Below are 19896 nucleotides of genomic sequence, written 5' to 3'. Positions count from 1 at the left end.
CATGAGTTTAAACTACACATCACAAAGCTCTTCAAGTTTGAGCTAAATCTCCAAGTTTGGAAGCTCTTCGAATTTGAGCTAAATATTTAAACTGGAAAATTCTTCAAATTTGGCCTAAGACTGCATATAATGAAGCTCTTTAAATTCAAGATAAATCTTCAAGTCAAAATTTTCCTAGATGCACGAGGCTAAACTGCATATCACAAAGTTTTCAAATTTGAGTTAAATCTTCAAGTTGAAATACTCCTCGAAACATGCTTAAATTGTAATGCTCAAGTTGGAATGCTCCTTGAAAAACATGAATTTAAAGTACATGTTGCAAATCTCTTCCAATTTGAGTTAAATCTTCAAGCTAAAATGCTCTTCGAAACACAAGTTTAAATTGTATGTCTCAAAGCTCTTCCAATTTGAGCTAAATCTGCAAGTTGAAATGCTTCTCGAAGCACGAGCTTAAACTGTATGTCACAAAGCTCTTCAAATTTGAGTTAAATCTTCAAATTGAAATGCTCCTTGAGACACAAGCCTAAATTGTATATCACAAAGCTCTTTAAATTTGATTTAAATCTTTAAGTTAAAATGATTCTTGAACATGAACCTAAACTATATATCATAAAGCTCCTTAAATTTGAGCTAAATCTTCAACTTAAAATGATCCTTAAGGTACAAGTCTAAACTGCATGCACTTTTGGCTCGTAAGAGTATAAACTGTGTATGACATACAAAAAAGAACACTCTCCCAAAACTACGTTGTGACTTGATCCTCTTCATTGAGGTACGTAGGCACTTAGAACCATATTTTAAGTTCAGTTGCATGAGTGTTAAAAAACCACATATTCCCACTTGATCTGTCACATGGAAAGTTAAAGTTATGAGTAATCTTTCATCAAACCTCAGACCTGCACCAAATGATGGTGACTCAATGGGGGCAAACCCCTATGAATAAAAGTTGTTTCAAGATGAAGTTGTAACACCTCGGAAACTAGTAGGCTAAACTAGAACTAAAACGTGAGGGTTAACGTCAAGGGAAAAGGTCAAGGGCCAAGGCTGCCCATTTTGGCCAAGGTACTGCCCACCAAGACCACGAGGGTCTTCACGACCCGTAGGGGACACCACGAGTTATGGTGCTCCTCGTGGAGGTGGAGTTAGTAGCCTCCTTAGGCTACCTCAAAAGTGACCCCTCCACACGAGCCACTTCACGGCTCGTGAAGCCTTAGACGGCTCGTGGGAGTGGTCTTGGACTTACCTTAGTGGGATGTCCATTGAGGGTGGCTTGGCTTAGGCCACTGCCTCAAGTCCACGAAGGGGACCACAGCTCGTGGAGCCCCTCGTGGCACCTGGGTAACTCACTTTAAGTGAGGGTTATTTTGGGGATTTCATGTTTAAGTCAAATTCACCCAAGTTAAGTAATAATTCCAAAACACCCAAATAATTTCTCAAAGTTCATCTTCTCTCCCAAAATTTCACTCTCTAGAACTCAAGGAAGAAGAAGAGGAAGGTTGAAGCTAGGGCTTGAAGAACAAAGCTTTTTCACTTAAATTATTTGGAGAATCATAACTAAGGTATGATAGTTCTTCATCCATGGATAGTTTTCATCTATGGAGTCCCTCCAAAACCCTCAATTTCAAAGCTAGAAATCCCAAAAGTTAGGGTTTGACTTCAATCTCATGGATTTCTTTCAAATTCATTTTTAATGATTGAATTATGTTTTATTATGGATATATTTATGATTTTATATGGTTTTATGTTGAATTCCCCTATTTCGCAATTTGGATCTCAAAGTGTAGGTATTGATTGATGCAAGTAAAATGTTATAGAATTGTGAATGTAGTGAATAGATTAATTGAATCATGTTATTATCCATGTCTAATGTCGTAATTTTAGATGTGTTGATTGAATATGACCTATGGTCCTTGAAGGACAAAGTATGAGAATTACGCATGATTATTGATGATTATGAACATGCTTTATGAACACTTTGAGAGTAAAGTGAATATGATTATGATCTAGTTGTTGTGTTGATTGGATGATTATCCTCATGTACACACTTATGTATGAATATGATATGATGTGAAAGGTTTATCACATATAGTGATTCTAAGGTTGGAAGACTAGTCTCACCTAATGAATCTATGAGCTTTAGTACGAGTTATATGGATTGAGTGTCAAGACATTCTTCTGTAATTATGAACTTAAGTCAAGACTTAGCATGAACTCAATGGGAATTATGCTTAGCACCGAGTGGATAGTGATATGATGTGGAAGCCCTCACGTTAGTAGAGGTCGGGTTTCTAAGAACAATCTCTTGGGATGGAAGCCCTCACATTAGTAGAGGTCGGGTTTTCTAGTAGCAATCCCCTTATACCCTAAACTACGTGCCCACATAGGACTTTAGCTAGTGGATCCACCTAAGCTAAGAGTATGGTTCTACCTTAGGCAAGTAGGACAAACCCTTTTTGGTGTGGGGTAGACATCGGATTCCATGGTAAGCTCACATGGTCTTTCTCGGTTAAGGCTAATCTTCATTTCTAATAGTTTGAAAAAGAATATCAATTATGAACTATGATTACTCAAGAAGTTTTACTTAGTGTGGGTGGGATTATGGAATCTTATTCATTTATTGTACAAGTATGCTTTGAGGGTATTTATGGTACGTTCCTATTATGATTTGATGATATATGAGTTGTTTATGCTTATGACTTATGCCTTTCCATTATCTTTAAAATGATATTTTAAACTAGTAATTATGTAACACCCCAGAAATCTAATGACCTAACCTAGAGCCTAACATGTAGTCTAGTAGCCTAATGGAGTTAAAACATAAAGTTAGAATACTGAAATAACTTTCCTAACGTAGTACCAGGTTTCTAGTGCCTAAACATTAAGGCATGACCCCCTAGGACCCCCCACCCCCACGGGTCCTTGAGGAGGACCCAAGGGAAGGTCCAAAAAGCTGTAAAATACAACATGGCCCACGATTCGACACCCACGAGCCGTGGGTGGAACCACGCTCCGTGGTTAAGAGGTGTGGGTCGAGACTTAGTCTCCCCAAGCTTGTCCCCCAATTCTCTCTCTCGGATCCAAATCACGCCCATGCAGGACGGGCCTTGGTCCCATCCACGATCCATGGATGGGGTCCATAAATCACCCACCTGCAAAAACTGGTTTGGGTTCGGCCAAGGGAGGTGTGTTTTCGTAAATTCTATTTTAATTAATTAAGGGTAGGGTCGGTTATTATTAGTTATTTTAGATATATTAAAGTACTTTTAACTATTAAACAACCCTTTTAACACCTCAAAACTCACAAACTCAAAACTCAACCAACTCTCCTCTCCAAAATATTTCTCTCTCTAGATTCCATTAAAGAACATAAACAATGTCAAGCTAGAGCTTCAAGATTCATCCTTTTCACTCCAATTTTGTGGGGAAAACATCAATCAAGGTATAGGAGACTTGATTCATGGAACACTATTCTCCATGAAGCCCTTCAACTCATTAATTTCAAATTCATAAAACTAGGGTTTTCAATCTAGCCATGGTTTCTTCCTAAAAATGATTTCATTATGTTAATTGTCCTATATCATGGATGATTTGATGTTTAATGGTGATTTTTATTATAAAATTTCCCATGAACCCATGAACTTCCCCATGACCCCAATTTCATGAATTGTGATAGGTGTATTGATGCAAGATGAATACTATGAATTGTATCGATATTAATCTAGTTATTGAATCTTGTTTTATTCATGCCTAGTGTAGTATTTCTAGGTTTAATTGTGAAGCATAATTCATAACCCTTGAAGGGGTAATTGTCTAAAGTTAGTACATGTTGATGAAAGTTGTGTATGAACTTATGATTCTCTTAGAAAGTGAAGATCCTATGACTATTGTGTAAATTGAGGTATTGTTGAAAGGTCATTCTTCCCTTACCCTTTCACTTGATTATGTATGAATTGTTTAGGATGATGATAATGTTGTTGTGTTGATTGAAAGGCTATTCTCATGAAACACTATGAACCATTATGTGAAAGGTTTACTCACATGGTGATGTTGATTCTAAGATTGAAAGTGCATTCTCATTCTATTGAATCTGTGAGCTATTTCTATGAGTTGTATTGAATGAAGGGCAAAGTATTCCTTTACACATGTAAATGCAATTCAAGACAAATTATGTATCATTGGGAAATAATGCTTAGCACCGAGTGGGTATGGCCAATGAGGTAAATGCACTTCCGTCAATATAATAGGTCGGGTCATCTAAACTATTCTCATGAGATGGAAACTCCTACGCCAATACAATAGGTCGGGTTTCTAGAAGCAATCTCCCTACCCCGTAACTATGTACCCACATAGGTCTTTAGCTAGTGGATCTACCTAAAAGCTATATATTTAGTTCTACCTTAGGCAAATAGGACACCTTCTTTCGATGTGGGGTTACACGACACCGGATTCCTGTCGCTCACATGGTCTATGTCGATTATGGCTATTCTTTCCTATATGATAAGATAATGAATAAGACATGAACTATACTATGACTTCTTGGCGAATTTTACTTAGTAGGAGTGGGGGTATGGGACTTCACTTTTACATTGCACAAGTAGACTTAGTAGGATGTTATGGGATAGTTTATTTATGTTACGATAAGACATGAATGTATGCATGTATGTTGAATAGATAGTTGCCGTGAATGGCATTCCTTATGTTCAAGTAATGTACATGACTATTTCCTTGTTTATGACTATTGACTATGATGAGGTCCAAAGATGATATGTATGACTAAGGTAACTTCAAAGGAGTACTTAATATGGTTGGTATTATGAGATGCTAACCATACATTGCACAAGGGTTCCTTATGGGTTGCTAAGGTAATGGTTTCACTATGTTATGAATATAAATGTGATTATGGCTTGCCTTTTACATTGAAAGTGCATGTTGATTTCCAAACTTGGCAAATGCATACTTTTCACTAAATTGTCCTTTTATCATCTTTCAGGATTTTATGCATTCTTCCATACTTAGTACTTTATGTGCTAACCCATTTCCTCTACATCTACTATGAGTGTAGGTGCCGATCGTTGAGACGTACTCTACTTCCTTCAATAGAAGCTTGGGTTGACTATTCCCTAGGCTTAGTGAGTCCTCAAGTTCGAGGACAAGATGTTATCATTTCCTAGTTGTTATTGTACTTTCTACTTTTGAGACTATATTGATGTAAAGGGCTTTTGACCCTATTTGTACTCGATATTGTACTTGATGGTGATTGAGACAAGTCTAGATTCTTATTTTCGTTTATGAAAAAGAAGTTGAACTTCAATTGTAAAAGTTTTAAATTTTTCGCATCATTCTTATGACTTTATGTGTATGATTATGCTAAGGGATTGTATGCGACCCCTTCGGGGTTAAATATGTCGTGTTACGTCTAGGGGGTTCCCCTGGGTAGTGACAAACTTGGTATCAGAGCATAAGATTTTGGGAATGGTATTTAGGTTGATGTTTCATGAACCACATCTAGTAGAGTCTTCGTCATGAGTGTGAAGCTTGCCACACTTATGAATGAGAGGCTATAGGATGTTTAGTAACCTTCACTTATTTCATTACTCTTTAGTTGTTCTTGGAGTCCTAACTCTATGAAGTCTTTTTTCCTAACCCTTCTCTTGTGATTATAGTTAATGAATACAAGAAGGTCTAATGCAAGGAGGGTGGGAGAGGAGAATGTGAATGAGGGAGTTCCTCCCCAAGCTCCTCAAGACCCTCAAGTTCCTAATGATGAAGGGGCTATGATTAATGTGGATATAAGGGGGGCTCTCCAAAGATTGACTCAACTCATGATGGTTCAAACTCAAGCCGTCACCACTCAAGCCCAGGCTATAACGGCCCAAGCCAACCGAGAAGTTGGGCCTTGGGTAAACCCTAATGTGAACACCATGTCCTCAAGGTTGAGAGACTTTACTCGAATGAACCCTCATATGTTCTTTGGTTCTAAAGTGAATGAAGACCCACAAGAGTTTTTGGAGAAGGCCTACAAGATAGTGGATGCTATGGGGGTGACTTCTTTTGAGAAAGCCGAACTAACCGGGTATCAATTGAAGGATATGGCCCAAGTATGGTTTACTCAATGGAAGGATAATAGGGCTATAAGAGAAGGCCCCATAAGTTGGGAAGTGTTCAAGAATGCATTCCTTGGTAGGTTATTTCCACGGGAAAAAAGAGAAGCAAAGGTGGAGGAATTTATCAAACTTCATCAAGGAGGTATGAGTGTCCAAGAATATTCTTTGAAATTCACTAAGTTGTCGAAATATGCCCCATCTTTGGTGTCTAATCCTAGAGATGAAATGAGCCATTTTGTGATGAGGGTGTCCGACTCCATTGAGGAAGAATGTCATCCGACAATGCTTCATTACAATATGGACATTTCACGTCTAATGATATATGCTTAACAAGTTGAGGAGACAAGACTTAGGAAGAAGAATACAAAGGTAAAAAGGGCAAGGACCGATGATGGTAATTCTTCTAAGGGTAAGTTTGAAGGTCAAAGTGGACCAAGGTTCAAGAAGAGGTTTTCCAACCAAATCTCCTCTAATGCTCCTAAGACCAACAAAGATAGGGTGTCTAACCCTAAGCCTCAAGGAGGCAATATGAGTGGACCTTCCATGGAGAGGCCTACATATGCCAAGTATGGTAAGAAGCATGAGGGAAAATGCCTAGCCGGTATGGGTGTGTGCTATGGATGTGGAAAAAGTGGGCATCAATTGAAAGATTGCCCAACCCGTACGACCAAGGGAAGAGAGGGCAATCAAGTTTCTCCTAGTGGTTCCAATTTCGATGCTCCTAAGAAAAATCGCTTCTATGATCTTCAATCAAGAGGTGACCAAGAGAGCTCCCCGGATGTTGTAATGGGTATGTTGCAAGTCTTTTCCATTTATGTTTATGCATTATTAGACCTCGGTGCCACTTATCATTTGTTACACCTTTTGTGGCTATGAAATTTGATGTACTCCCTGAAACCTTAATAGAGACTTTTTCGATTTCTACCCCAGTTGGTGACTCGATTGTAGCTAAAAGAGTATATAGGAGTTGTTCTAATTCTTTGTCTCATAAAGTCATTTTGGTTGATTTGGTAGAATTAGACATGCTTGATTTTGATGTAATTTTGGGCATGGATTAGTTGCATACATGCTATGCTTCAATAGATTGTAGGACCTAGGTGGTCAAATTTCAATTTCCAAAAGAGCCAATCTTAGATTGGAAAGGGAGGAATTCTATTCCCAAAGGTCAATTTGTTTCATGTCTAAAAGCTAGGAAAATGATCTCCAAGGGGTATGTGTATCATATTGTTAGGGTTGTGGATGTTGAGTCCAAGGTCCCTTCTTTAGAGTCGGTCCCCGTGGTGAGTGAGTTTCTAGAAGTCTTTCCCGATGACTTGCCCGGCATTCCTCCCAAATGGAAAATAGACTTTGGCATTGATCTTTTATTAGATACACGACCCATATTTATCCCTCCCTATAGAATGGCTCCGGTCGAATTGAAAGAATTAAAGGCACAATTCAAGGATTTGCTAGACAAGGGTTTTATTCAACCAAGTATATCTCCATGGGGTACTCCGGTATTGTTTGTGAAAAAGAAAGATGAGTCCCTTAGAATGTGTATTGATTACCGCCAATTGAACAAGGTCACTATAAAGAATAAGTATCCACTTCCTAGGATTGGCGATTTGTTTGATCAACTCCAAGGGGCTACCTTTTTATCCAAAATAGATTTTCGTTCGAGTTACCATCAACTAAGGGTAAGGGGTTGACATTCCCAAGACCGCCTTTAGGACCCGGTACAGTCACTTTGAATTTGTGGTTATGTCTTTTGGGTTGACCAATTCCCCGGAGGCATTCATAGACCTAATGAATAGGGTATTTAGGCAATACCTTGATTCATTTGTGATCATCTTTATTGACGATATTTTGATCTATTCAAGAAGTGAGGGTGAACATAGGGATCATTTGAGGATCGTATTGCAAGTCTTTAAAGACCACCAATTATATGCTAAGTATAGTAAGTGCGAGTTTTGGCTAAGGTCGGTTGCCTTCCTAGGTCATATTGTGTCGGGCATGGGTATTGAGGTAGATCCTAAGAAGATGGATGTGGTCAAGGTTTGGCCTAGACCTCTAACTCCTACCGATATTACAAACTTTTTGGGTTTAGCCAGTTACTATAGGAGGTTTGTTGAGAGTTTCTCCTCTATTGTTTCTCCATTAACGGCCTTGACTCAAAAGAAAGCTAAGTTTGTGTGGTCGGAGGCTTGTGAGAAAGCTTCCAAGATTTGAAAGATACACTTACATCCGCTCCGGTGTTGACCCTACCGAAGGGTACCGATGGGTTTGTGGTATATTGTGACGTTTCTCGAGTGGGTTTGGGATGTGTCCTTATGTAATTTGGCAAAGTGATTGCCTATGCTTCGAGGCAACTCAAGGTACATGAAAAAAATTATCCAACTCATGATCTGGAATTAGCGGCAGTGGTGTTTGCCTTGAAAATTTGGAGGCACTACCTTTATGGGTTCCATGTAGATGTTTTCACCTACCACAAGAGTCTTCAATATGTGTTTAGCCAAAAAAATTGAATCACCGACAAAGAAGATGGTTAGAGCTTTTAAAAGATTATGACATGAGTGTCCTATACTACACCGGCAAAGCTAATGTGGTTGCGGATGCCCTAAGTAGATTTTCCATGGGTAGTGCGGCTCATGTAGAAGATGAGAAGAAGGAATTGGTTTGTGATGTGCATAGGTTGGCCCGGTTAGGTGTCCAACTAGTGGATTCCACCAAAGGTGGATTCATGGTCCATCATAGTTTCGAATCGTCCTTTGTGGTTGATATAAAGTCTAAGCAACACTTTGATCCTATTTTGATGGAATTGAAATAATCGGTTCTCAACAAGTTCGTTGAGGCTTTCTCCCAAGGGGGAGATGGGGTGCTTAGGTACCAAGGTAGATTATGTGTTCCGGATGTTGATGGCTTGAGAGAGTAAATTTTAGAAGAGGCTCATGGTTCACGATATTCTATTCATTCGGGATCCACCAAGATGTATCGTGATTTATGGAAAGTCTATTGGTGGAATGGCATGAAAAAGGATATAGTGGGTTTTGTGGCCAAATGTCCGAATTGCCAACAAGTCAAGGTCGAACACCTAAAATCGGGAGGTTTGTTCTAAGATATCAATATTCCCACTTGGAAGTGGGAGGAGGAGAATATGGACTTTGTTGTGGGTTTGCCTTGTACCCGAAGGCAACATGATTCTATTTGGGTCATTGTAGATAGAATGACTAAATCAGCCCACTTCATTCCCGTTAAGTTTACTTTTTCGGCGTAAGACTATGCCAAATTGTACATCAAGGAGGTAGGGAAGTTGCATGGGGTTTCTTTGTCTATCATTTTAGACCGGGGTGCTCTATTTACTTCACATTTTTGGAAGGCGTTCCAACAAGGGCTTGGTACCAATGTTAAACTTAGTACCGTTTTTCACCCTCAAACGGATGGTCAAGTGAAATGGACCATTCAAACCTTAGAGGACATGTTGAGGGCGTGTGTGATTGATTTCAAGGGTAATTGGGACGACCATCTTCCCTTGATATAATTTTCCTACAACAATAGTTACCCACTCTAACATTGCCATGGCCCCGTTTGAAGCACTTTATGGGAAAAGGTGTAGATCTATGGTTGGGTGGTTTAAGGTAGGTGAGTTATCTCTAATTGGTCCTGAAATAGTTTATGATGCCATTGAAAGAGTTCGATTTATTAGAGAAAGGATGAAAACGGCCCAACGTCGACAAAAATCCTATGCCGATGTTAGAAGGAGGGATCTTGAATTTGAAGATGGTGATTCGTTCTATTTGAAAATCTCACCCATGAAAGGTGTGATGAGGTTTGGGAAGAAGGGGAAACTTAGTCCCCAGTTTGTGGGTCCCTATCAAATTTTGAAGCGTATTGGGAAAGTTGCCTATGAACTAGACTTGCCATATAAGTTGGCCCCGGTTCACCCGGTATTTCATGTTTCCATGCTTAAGAAGTGTATTGGTGATCCGGTATCCATCCTTCCTTTAGAAGGTTTAGGATTTGATGAGAACCTTGCCTTTGAAGAGATTCCGGTGGAAATTCTAGATCGGCAAGTTAAGAGGTTGAGAAACAAGGAAGTAGCTTCCGTTAAGGTTTTATGGAGGAACCACTTAGTTGAGGGTGCTACATTGGAGGCCTAGGCCGATATGAAGTCCTATTATCTTCATATTATTAGTTATTTTAGATATATTAAAGTACTTTTAACTATTAAACAACCCTTTTAACACCTCACAACTTACAAACTCAAAACTCAACCAACTCTCCTCTCCAAGATATTTCTCCCTCTAGACTCCATTGAAGAACATCAACAAGGTCAAGCTAGGGGTTCAAGATTCATCCTTTTCACTCCAATTTCGTGGGGAAAACATCAATCAAGGTATGGGAGACTTGATTCATGGAACACTTTTCTCCATGAAGCCCTTCAACTATTAAATTTCAAATTCATAAAACTAGGGTTTTCAATCTAGTCATGGGTTCTTCCTAAAAACGATTTCATTATGTTAATTGTCCTATATCATGGATGATTTGATGTTTAATGGTGATTTTTATTGTAAAATTCCCCATGAACCCATGAACTCCCCCATGACCCCAATTTCATGAATTGTGATAGGTGTATTGATGCAAGATGAATACTACGAATTGCATGTATCGATGTTAATCTACTTATTGGATCTTGTTTTATTCATGCCTAGTGTAGTATTTCTAGGTTTAATTGTGAGGCATGATTCATGACCCTTGAAGGGGTAATTTTCTAGGGTTTGTACATGTTGATGAAAGTTGTGTATGAACTTATGATTCTCTTAGAAAGTGAAGATCCTATGACTATTGTGTAAATTGAGGTATTGTTGAAAGGTCATTCTTCCCTTACCTTACACTTGATTATGTATAAATTGTATAGGATGATGATAATGTTGTTGTGTTGATTGAAAGGCTATTCTCATGAAAGAGTATGAACCATTATGTGAAAGGTTTACTCACATGGTGATGTTGATTCTAAGGTTGAAAGTGCATTCTCATTCTATTGAATCTATGAGCTATTTTATGAGTTGTATTGAATGAAGGGCAAAGTATTCCTTCACACATGTAAATGCAATTCAAGACTAATTATGTATCATTGGGAAATAATGTTTAGCACCGAGTGGATATGGCCAATGAGGTAGATGCACTTCCGTCAATATAATAGGTCGGGTCATCTAAACTATTCTCATGAGATGGAAACTCCTACGCCAATACAATAGGTCAGGTTTCTAGAAGCAATCTCCCTACCCCGTAACTATGTACCCACATAGGTCTTTAGCTAGTGGATCCACCTAAAAGCTTTACATTTAGTTCTACCTTAGGCAAGTAGGACACCTTCTTTCGATGTGGGGTTACACGACACCGGATTCCATGTCGCTCACATGGTCTATGTCGGTTATGGCTATTCTTCCCTATATGATAAGATAATGAATAAGACATGAACTATACTATGACTTCTTGGCGAGCTTTACTTAGTAGGAGTGGGGGTATGGGACTTCACTTTTACATTGCACAAGTAGACTTAGTAGGATGTTATGGGATGGTTTCTTTATGTTACGATAAGACATCAATGTATGCATGTATGTTGAATAGATAGTTTCCATGAATGACTTTCCTTATGTTCAAGTAATGTACATGACTATTTCCTTGTTTATGACTATTGACTATGATGAGGTCCAAAGATGATATGTATGACTAAGGTAACTTCAAAAGAGTACTTAATATGGTTGGTATTATGGGATGCTAACCATACATTGCACAAGGGTTCCTTAGGGGTTGCTAAGGTAATGGTTTCACTATGTTATGAATATAAATGTGATTATGGCTTGTCTTCTACATTGAAAGTGCATGTTGATTTCCAAACTTGGCAAATGCATACTTTTCACTAAATTGTCCTTTTATCATCTTTCAAGGATTTTATGCATTCTTCCATACTTAGTACTTTATGTGCTAACCCATTTCTTCTACATCTACTATGAGTGTAGGTGCCGATCGTTGAGACGTACTTCTACTTCCTTCAAGAGAAGTTTGGGTTGACTATTCCCTAGGCTTAGTGAGTCCTCAAGTTCGAGGACAAGATGTTATCATTTCCTAGATGCTATTGTACTTTCTACTTTTGAGACTATATTGATGTAAAGGGCTTTTGACCCTATTTGTACTCTCTATTGTACTAGATGGTGATTGAGACAAGTCTAGATTCCTATTTTCGTTTATGAAAAAGAAGTTGAACTTCGATTATAAAAGTTTTAAATTTTCCGCATCATTCTTATGACTTTATGTGTATGATTATGCTAAGGGCTTGTATGCGACCCCTTCGAGGTCAAATACATCGTGTTACATCTATGGGTACCCCTGGGTCGTGACAAAATGGCATGCATACAACTAAAATGTCCTTTTTAGCATGTTTTCAAGTATTTTATGCATGACTATCATACTTGGTGCATTTTTGTACTAACCCATATTTTCTACATTTTTCCCAAGTGTAGGGTCCGATTCTTAATAAGGCGGTTGTCATTTGGTTCAAGCTTGGATTTGACTATTCTTCTCGCTCGTGGTGAGTCCTCATGATTCGAGGACGGGAGTATCACTTTGAGTTTCATTTCTAGTATTTCATTTTGGAACTATGTTGTCTGGGCTACGTCCTTTTTCATTTGAACTATTGTAATAGATGGCTAATTGAGACGATTCTAGACTTCCGCTTTCCTTTATAAAGATTTTTAGACTTAAATGCGTTTTTACTCTTATTGTTCTGCTACTTTATGTTATGATATGCTAAGTAGCTTACATGGTTCCTTTCGGGGTCTTATGTGCCTTGTTACATCTAGGGGGTACCCTTGGGTCATGGTAAAAGTCTTCATAATCTTCAAGTATGTAAGTTGAAGTCTTCAAATTCTTCAAGTCTACAAGTTGAAGAGTCTGCAAGTCGAAGTCTTCAAATTCTTCAAGCCTAGTCTTTGAAAGATAAAATATCTCGACAAGTCTTGAAGAAGGGGGCATTTGTAATTATTTAAAATTTATTAAATATAAATTTATAAAATGATTCGGATCATATTAAATTCATGAATATATTAGTCCAAATAAATATTATGGCTACTGAACATTTATCCAAAATAAATATTATGGATTACTATAATTGAGTAAATTATTTAAATCTAATAAATATAGATTTAATTAAATCCCGCTCCATGAAGCCCATATATCATGTCAGTTAAATTTGATTGGCGAAGGAAATCTTATTCTTATCACAACTTCTGTATTCTAAAACTATAAATAGAGGTCATCATAATTCAAAAAAGCAACCAAAAATTCTAAACAATAAGCTAGAGAAGGTTCGTGTACAAAGCCATAAATTTCTCTATAAGCTACAAGTTTAGCAATTCAAGCATTCAAGTTTAAAAACGATCAAGATCTAGACCACCGGATTAAAGAATAAGCTTGAAGCCCTTGAGTTCAAGTAAAAATCAAGATCAAGATAAAATTCAAGTTCAAGTTCTTCGAAGATTCAAGAACAAGCTTTAAAGCCCTTGAATCTAAGATCAAGTTCAAGTTTAAGTTCAAGACAAATCCAAGATCAAGCTCAAGAGCCCTTGAACTATATTTGAAAAGACGAATTCAGAGGAATCATAGAGATTGTAACACTCACACTTTGAAATAATAAATACGAATGTTGCGATACTTTTCCGTTCTCTATTATTGTTTTCTCGATGCAAATTTTATTGTCTACACGTACGTTTGGGCCTCACCAATTGCCAAAAAAATGATTCTGTAGATTAGATATTCACTCCTAAAAGAAATAACAATTGAGTGTCAATAAAAGTAAAATGATACTTGAATATATATATATTAGTTCGCCCCTAAATGATACTTGCCTTACCTAAGAATTCTCAAATCTGATAACTTTAGGGACTAAAATAACTTATTTTAATTAATTGAAGGTCAAATATACTAAGTCACATAACAAAGAACCAAACTTGCAATTACGGCAATAACCTTAAAGACCAATATTACTATTTTTCACTTTATAAAATAAACCTAGAAGAAGTAAGGCGTTTAAAAGAAAGACTACTTTCATCGAACAAAACTACCAAGCACAACAAAATAAATACATTCGTTAAAATAGATTAATTATTTTTGGCAAAATAGAACAAGTTCTTGAAAACACCATATTTTCCACCCACGTGTTTTACCCTCGTTTAGTTAAATTAATCATTATATCATGTTTACCTTCCCACTATCCTTTTTTTTTAAAAAAAAAATCTACTCCCTCCGTTCCTTTTTATATGTCATCCCTTTCTATAAATAGTTGGTTCATAATACTTGTCATTTCATAAAATCAATGCATAAATTACCATATTATTATTTTTTTTACCCTTGTGAGTTATTAGCCTTAAAAATATACATTTGACCAACTTAGAAAAGTTAAGTAAATGATTCATGTTCATTGGTAGGAGTGTTCACGGTTTGGATTAAAACCGATCCAAACCGATAAAATAAAACCGATTTTATTTGGGTTTGGTTTGGTTTGGTTTTAGATTTTTAAAAACCGATAGTATTTGGTTTGGTTTGGTTTTAGATTTTTAAAAACCGATAGTATTTGGTTTGGTTATGATTTTATTCGAAATAACAGAACCAAACCGATGAATTATATACATATATTTTATTAATATACATACTTGATATATTATTTTTATAAACAATTTTAAAGATCTTATACATATTTTCATTAAAATTTCTTTATAATTTACTTATTGAAAGCAAAAATGTCCAAGATGAAACATTTATCATATTGATTTCATGTATATGAGTGTCTATGACAATTCTTTGTGAGACTGAAAATGTTATTGTCTCTTCCTTCTATGCCAATATAGTGATTTTTAAAGCTTTATTGATAGTAAATTTAGTGATCAAAAGTTCAGTAATTTAAGTCATTCTAACTATTTTTCGTTTTGAATGGATTGTTGTCACTTTTTTCACATTTTGAATGAATTGTTTCTTTTATTTTTGTGTGTGGTTAATAACCGAATAACCGAACCAAACCAAATTGAAACCGATAAGTGTATATTATATTTGGTTTGGTTTGATTTTGATAATTTTAAAACCGATTAAGTTGGTTTGGTTTTGATTTTGACCAATAACTGATCCAAACCGACCCGTGATCAACACCCCTATTAATTGGTTTAATTAATTAATTCATATTCATTGATTGAAAACTTGAGTTCCAAGAAAATAAAATAAGGATAGAATAGTAAACTTACTTAGTTTCTTAATGCACGTGAAATCCAAAATGGTGACATATAAATAGGAACAGGGGAGTATGTTTTATCAAGAAATATATAAATATCCAAGATAATAAAAATAAGGGAAAAGGGTCTGATACCCTCAACTTTGTCATTTAGAGTTGATATACCCCCTTGTTATGAAAGTTGCTCATATACATACAAACTGTTATGCAAATTGCTCTCATATACCTTTTTCCTCTAACGTAAGGGAAAACATTAATGTTAACTTAATTTTTCAATTTTTTCTTAAAAAGTAATTCATATGGGTATATTTAATCCTCCTCACACGTATTTTTTTTGACTTTTTTTATTTCAATGACTAACTTAAATTTATTATTTTAATGGTTAAATTTATTTGTGTTTCACTAATTTTCTTGTAAAATTTATTATATATGACCAATCTTTTTTTCAAATCCAAAAACTAAATTACAATATCGCCAAAAATAAGTTTTAAATTATAATTAGCCACAAAAAAATCAGTTCTAAATTTTTTTTCTTTACATTATAGAATGATAGAAAAAAATGAAATAAGAATAAGTAACTCAAATAATGATAATCAAAAAAGTCAAAAAAATAATTTATGTATGAAAAAGATTAAAATATATCTTGAACTTTGCTAGAAGGATCATATATACCCCTACATTATTTTTTTTAAGAAAATTAAAAGTTAAAAATATAAATTTAAAACTAATTTTTCACTTCCGTTAAATAAAGGGCATATGTTAGCTCATTTTGTAACGGTAGGGGTATATGTGAGTCGTTTGTATAACAGTAAGGGTATATATGAATCACTTTCATAACGATGCGCATATCAACTTCAAATGGCAAGGCTGAAGGATATATCGGGCCATTTTCCCTAAAAATAAATAGGATAGTTTTAGAAATCTTATCTCCAAATCTGACTCATACCACTAATTTCTTGTCATTTATTTTGAACAAACAATGTTGCTTACTTCCTCGACACATATTTTGTAATTATAACTTTATGTTTAACATTTTTAATAGGACGTCTAAATTTTTAGTGGCTTGACATATTATGTTGATTCTTTATGGTCCTTTTAATCAAATTCTTTCTACTAATCATCTTGTCAAAAATGTTTATCCCTATTGCAACTTCAATTCGTATTCGGTGGGAAAAAAATTTCAATTCATATTATTTTACAATTTTAAAGATGAAAAGAGGTGCACAAACACATTAAACCACACATGCAACGTCACATCGAAAAGAAAAGAACCTCGTGAATACTCTGAAATATTTATAAAGAGATCGAAGTATCAAACAATGTGTTTGTCAAAATCGACGTCCAATATTTGAGAAATACATTATTTACAATTCTCAAATCATAAAAAAAATTGTAGAAAGATGAATCGAAGGAACAAATGAATTTGACTTATATTATTTTATCAAAAAAGTTATGCCTCATCAAATAAAAAATAAAAATAAATAAGGACATTAAAAGAGATTTTTCTATTTCCCCTTTTTTCAAGCAAGAAAACCGAATATTAACTTTTTTAGTCATAACAGATTGAACTCAAAAAACAAAAGAATCACATTGCAATGTTAGAGATCTATAGTAGAAAATAGTTTATCAAATCTTTTAATTTCATCAACCAATAGACTTTTTTTTTAATAGTGATTCTAAGTTTTAGAATTTTGAAAACATTTTTAGCACTAATGGAGGTTGATAGATTAACAATGAGCATTCTCAATCAAGATTCAAGAAGATTAATTATCGCGTGAATTTCTCTAAAAATAACATTAACAGAGGATGGAAATGAACTAAAAAATATGCTTACAAAATAAATTTTAAAAAATAGTATATCATTAGGGGTAAATTAGTCAGACCACATTTTCTTTTAATTAAATAAATAGATTTTAAAAATCATTACAAATAAGTTAAATTAAAAAACATAAATGTAATATAGTCTCTTTAAATGACAAGGAAAAGAAGTGTTATTAACACAAACCTCAATTGTAAAGGTATGTTCATTTAACTTAAAAAGAATTTGCTAGTTCACTAAAAAGNTCTCTAAAAATAACATTAACAGAGGATGGAAATGAACTAAAAAATATGCTTACAAAATAAATTTTAAAAAATAGTATATCATTAGGGGTAAGTTAGTCAGACCACATTTTCTTTTAATTAAATAAATAGATTTAAAAAATCATTACAAATAAGTTAAATTAAAAAACATAAATGTAATATTACTATATATTAGAAGAGTCTAGGATTTACTACCAAAAGTGGGCCCCATCTCCTTCCACTTAAATAATATTTTTCAACCTTATCATGGTAAAAGTTGAATTTATTATCCTTTTCATTTAATTTTATATGATATTATTTTTTCTATAAAATCATTATATATGTTTTAATAATTTAAATTTCAAAAACATTATAATTTAACTTTAAAGATTTTATTTTATCAAAATCTTGTACATTGAAATATAGAGTTATGAATTTAAAATATTTTTAAAATCATATAAAAATTTCAATAACTTCTCAAATTCCATAATATAACACTTAAATAAGAAGAGTCTAGGATTTACTACCAAAAGTGAGCCCCATCTCCTTCCACTTAAATAATATTTTTCAACCTTATCATGGTAAAAGTTGAATTTATTATCCTTTTCATTTAATTTTATATGATATTATTTTTTCTATAAAATCATTATATATGTTTTAATAATTTAAATTTCAAAAACATTATAATTTAACTTTAAAGATTTTATTTTATCAAAATCTTGTTCATTGAAATATATAGTTATGAATTTAAAATATTTTTAAAATCATATAAAAATTTCAATAACTTCTCAAATTCCATAATATAACACTTAAATACTACATATTATATATTAATTACTATACTATAAATGACTTAAATACTCCATATTATCTATTACAATAATTAACAATTATTTGACACTTTAAATTCTATCAATGCCATATAAATTAGGATAAAAAACCTAACATATAATATTTAAATATATTTAAAAATAATATAAGTAATACTATACATTACAATAATTAACAGCTTAATTATTTGAAACTTATATAAAAAATTTAATTGAGTCTCTAAATTCTATTGGTACCACATAAAATGGATTATATAATAAACATATATTGTTTGAAATTGACAAAAAAGAAACAATAAATTACAATAATTAATAAAAAAAAAAATTCCACTCCAAAAAACCTATCAATTAACAACATATATTGTTTGAAATTGACGAAAAAGAAACTATAAATTACAATAATTAACAAAATAAATCTCTCGACTCCAACAAATCTATCAATTAATGCCACATAAATTGGGACATGGCAAATAACATATAGTATTAAAAAATTAGGTTCAAAATGTACTAAAAAATACAATAATTAACAACTTAATATATTAAAGAGACATAAAAAAGGGTTAATATTTTCAATTCTGCATGTGCCACATAAATTAGAACAAATAGAGTAATAAATATTACTTTCAAAATTATGTTAAAAAAAAGTACTACAAATCACAATAGCTAACAATTTAAAATATTTTTAAAATCATATAAAAATTTCAATAACTTCTCAAATTCCATAATATGACATAAATTTTAAAAAAAAGTGTTATAAATCATAATAAATAGTACAATATTTAAACTACTTTAAAAGCATTATAAATTGTAATAAATAATACAACAATTTAAATTACTTAAAATTTAACGACTTAAAAATATTTTTTAAAATGTATTCAAATTTTGGTTAATTGTCAAAACTTTACATGTGCCACATAAATTGGGACATGGACAGTCACACATATTTTTTTAAAAAAATTACATTAAAAGTATTCTATCAATTAACAACATATATTGTTTGAAATTGACGAAAAAGAAACTATAAATTACAATAATTAACAAAATAAATCTCTCGACTCCAACAAATCTATCAATTAATGCCACATAAATTGGGACATGGCAAATAACATATAGTATTAAAAAATTAGGTTCAAAATGTACTAAAAAATACAATAATTAACAACTTAATATATTAAAGAGACATAAAAAAGGGTTAATATTTGAAATTCTGCATCTGCCACATAAATTAGAACAAATAGAGTAATAAATATTACTTTCAAAATTATGTTAAAAAAAAGTACTACAAATCACAATAGCTAACAATTTAAAATATTTTTAAAATCATATAAAAATTTCAATAACTTCTCAAATTCCATAATATGACATAAATTTTAAAAAAAAGTGTTATAAATCATAATAAATAGTACAATATTTAAACTACTTTAAAAGCATTATAAATTGTAATAAATAATACAACAATTTAAATTACTTAAAATTTAACGACTTAAAAATATTTTTTTAAATGTATTAAAATTTTGGTTAATTGTCAAAACTTTACATGTGCCACATAAATTGGGACATGGACAGTCACACATATTTTTTTAAAAAAATTACATTACAAGAATTCTATCAATTAACAACATATATTGTTTGAAATTGACGAAAA

The sequence above is a fragment of the Solanum stenotomum genome, chromosome 4 (assembly GCF_019186545.1).
Source record: "Solanum stenotomum isolate F172 chromosome 4, ASM1918654v1, whole genome shotgun sequence".
Taxonomy (NCBI): Eukaryota; Viridiplantae; Streptophyta; class Magnoliopsida; order Solanales; family Solanaceae; genus Solanum; species Solanum stenotomum.
The sequence above is the reverse complement of the archived record's forward strand: the minus strand, read 5'-3'. Positions refer to the sequence as shown.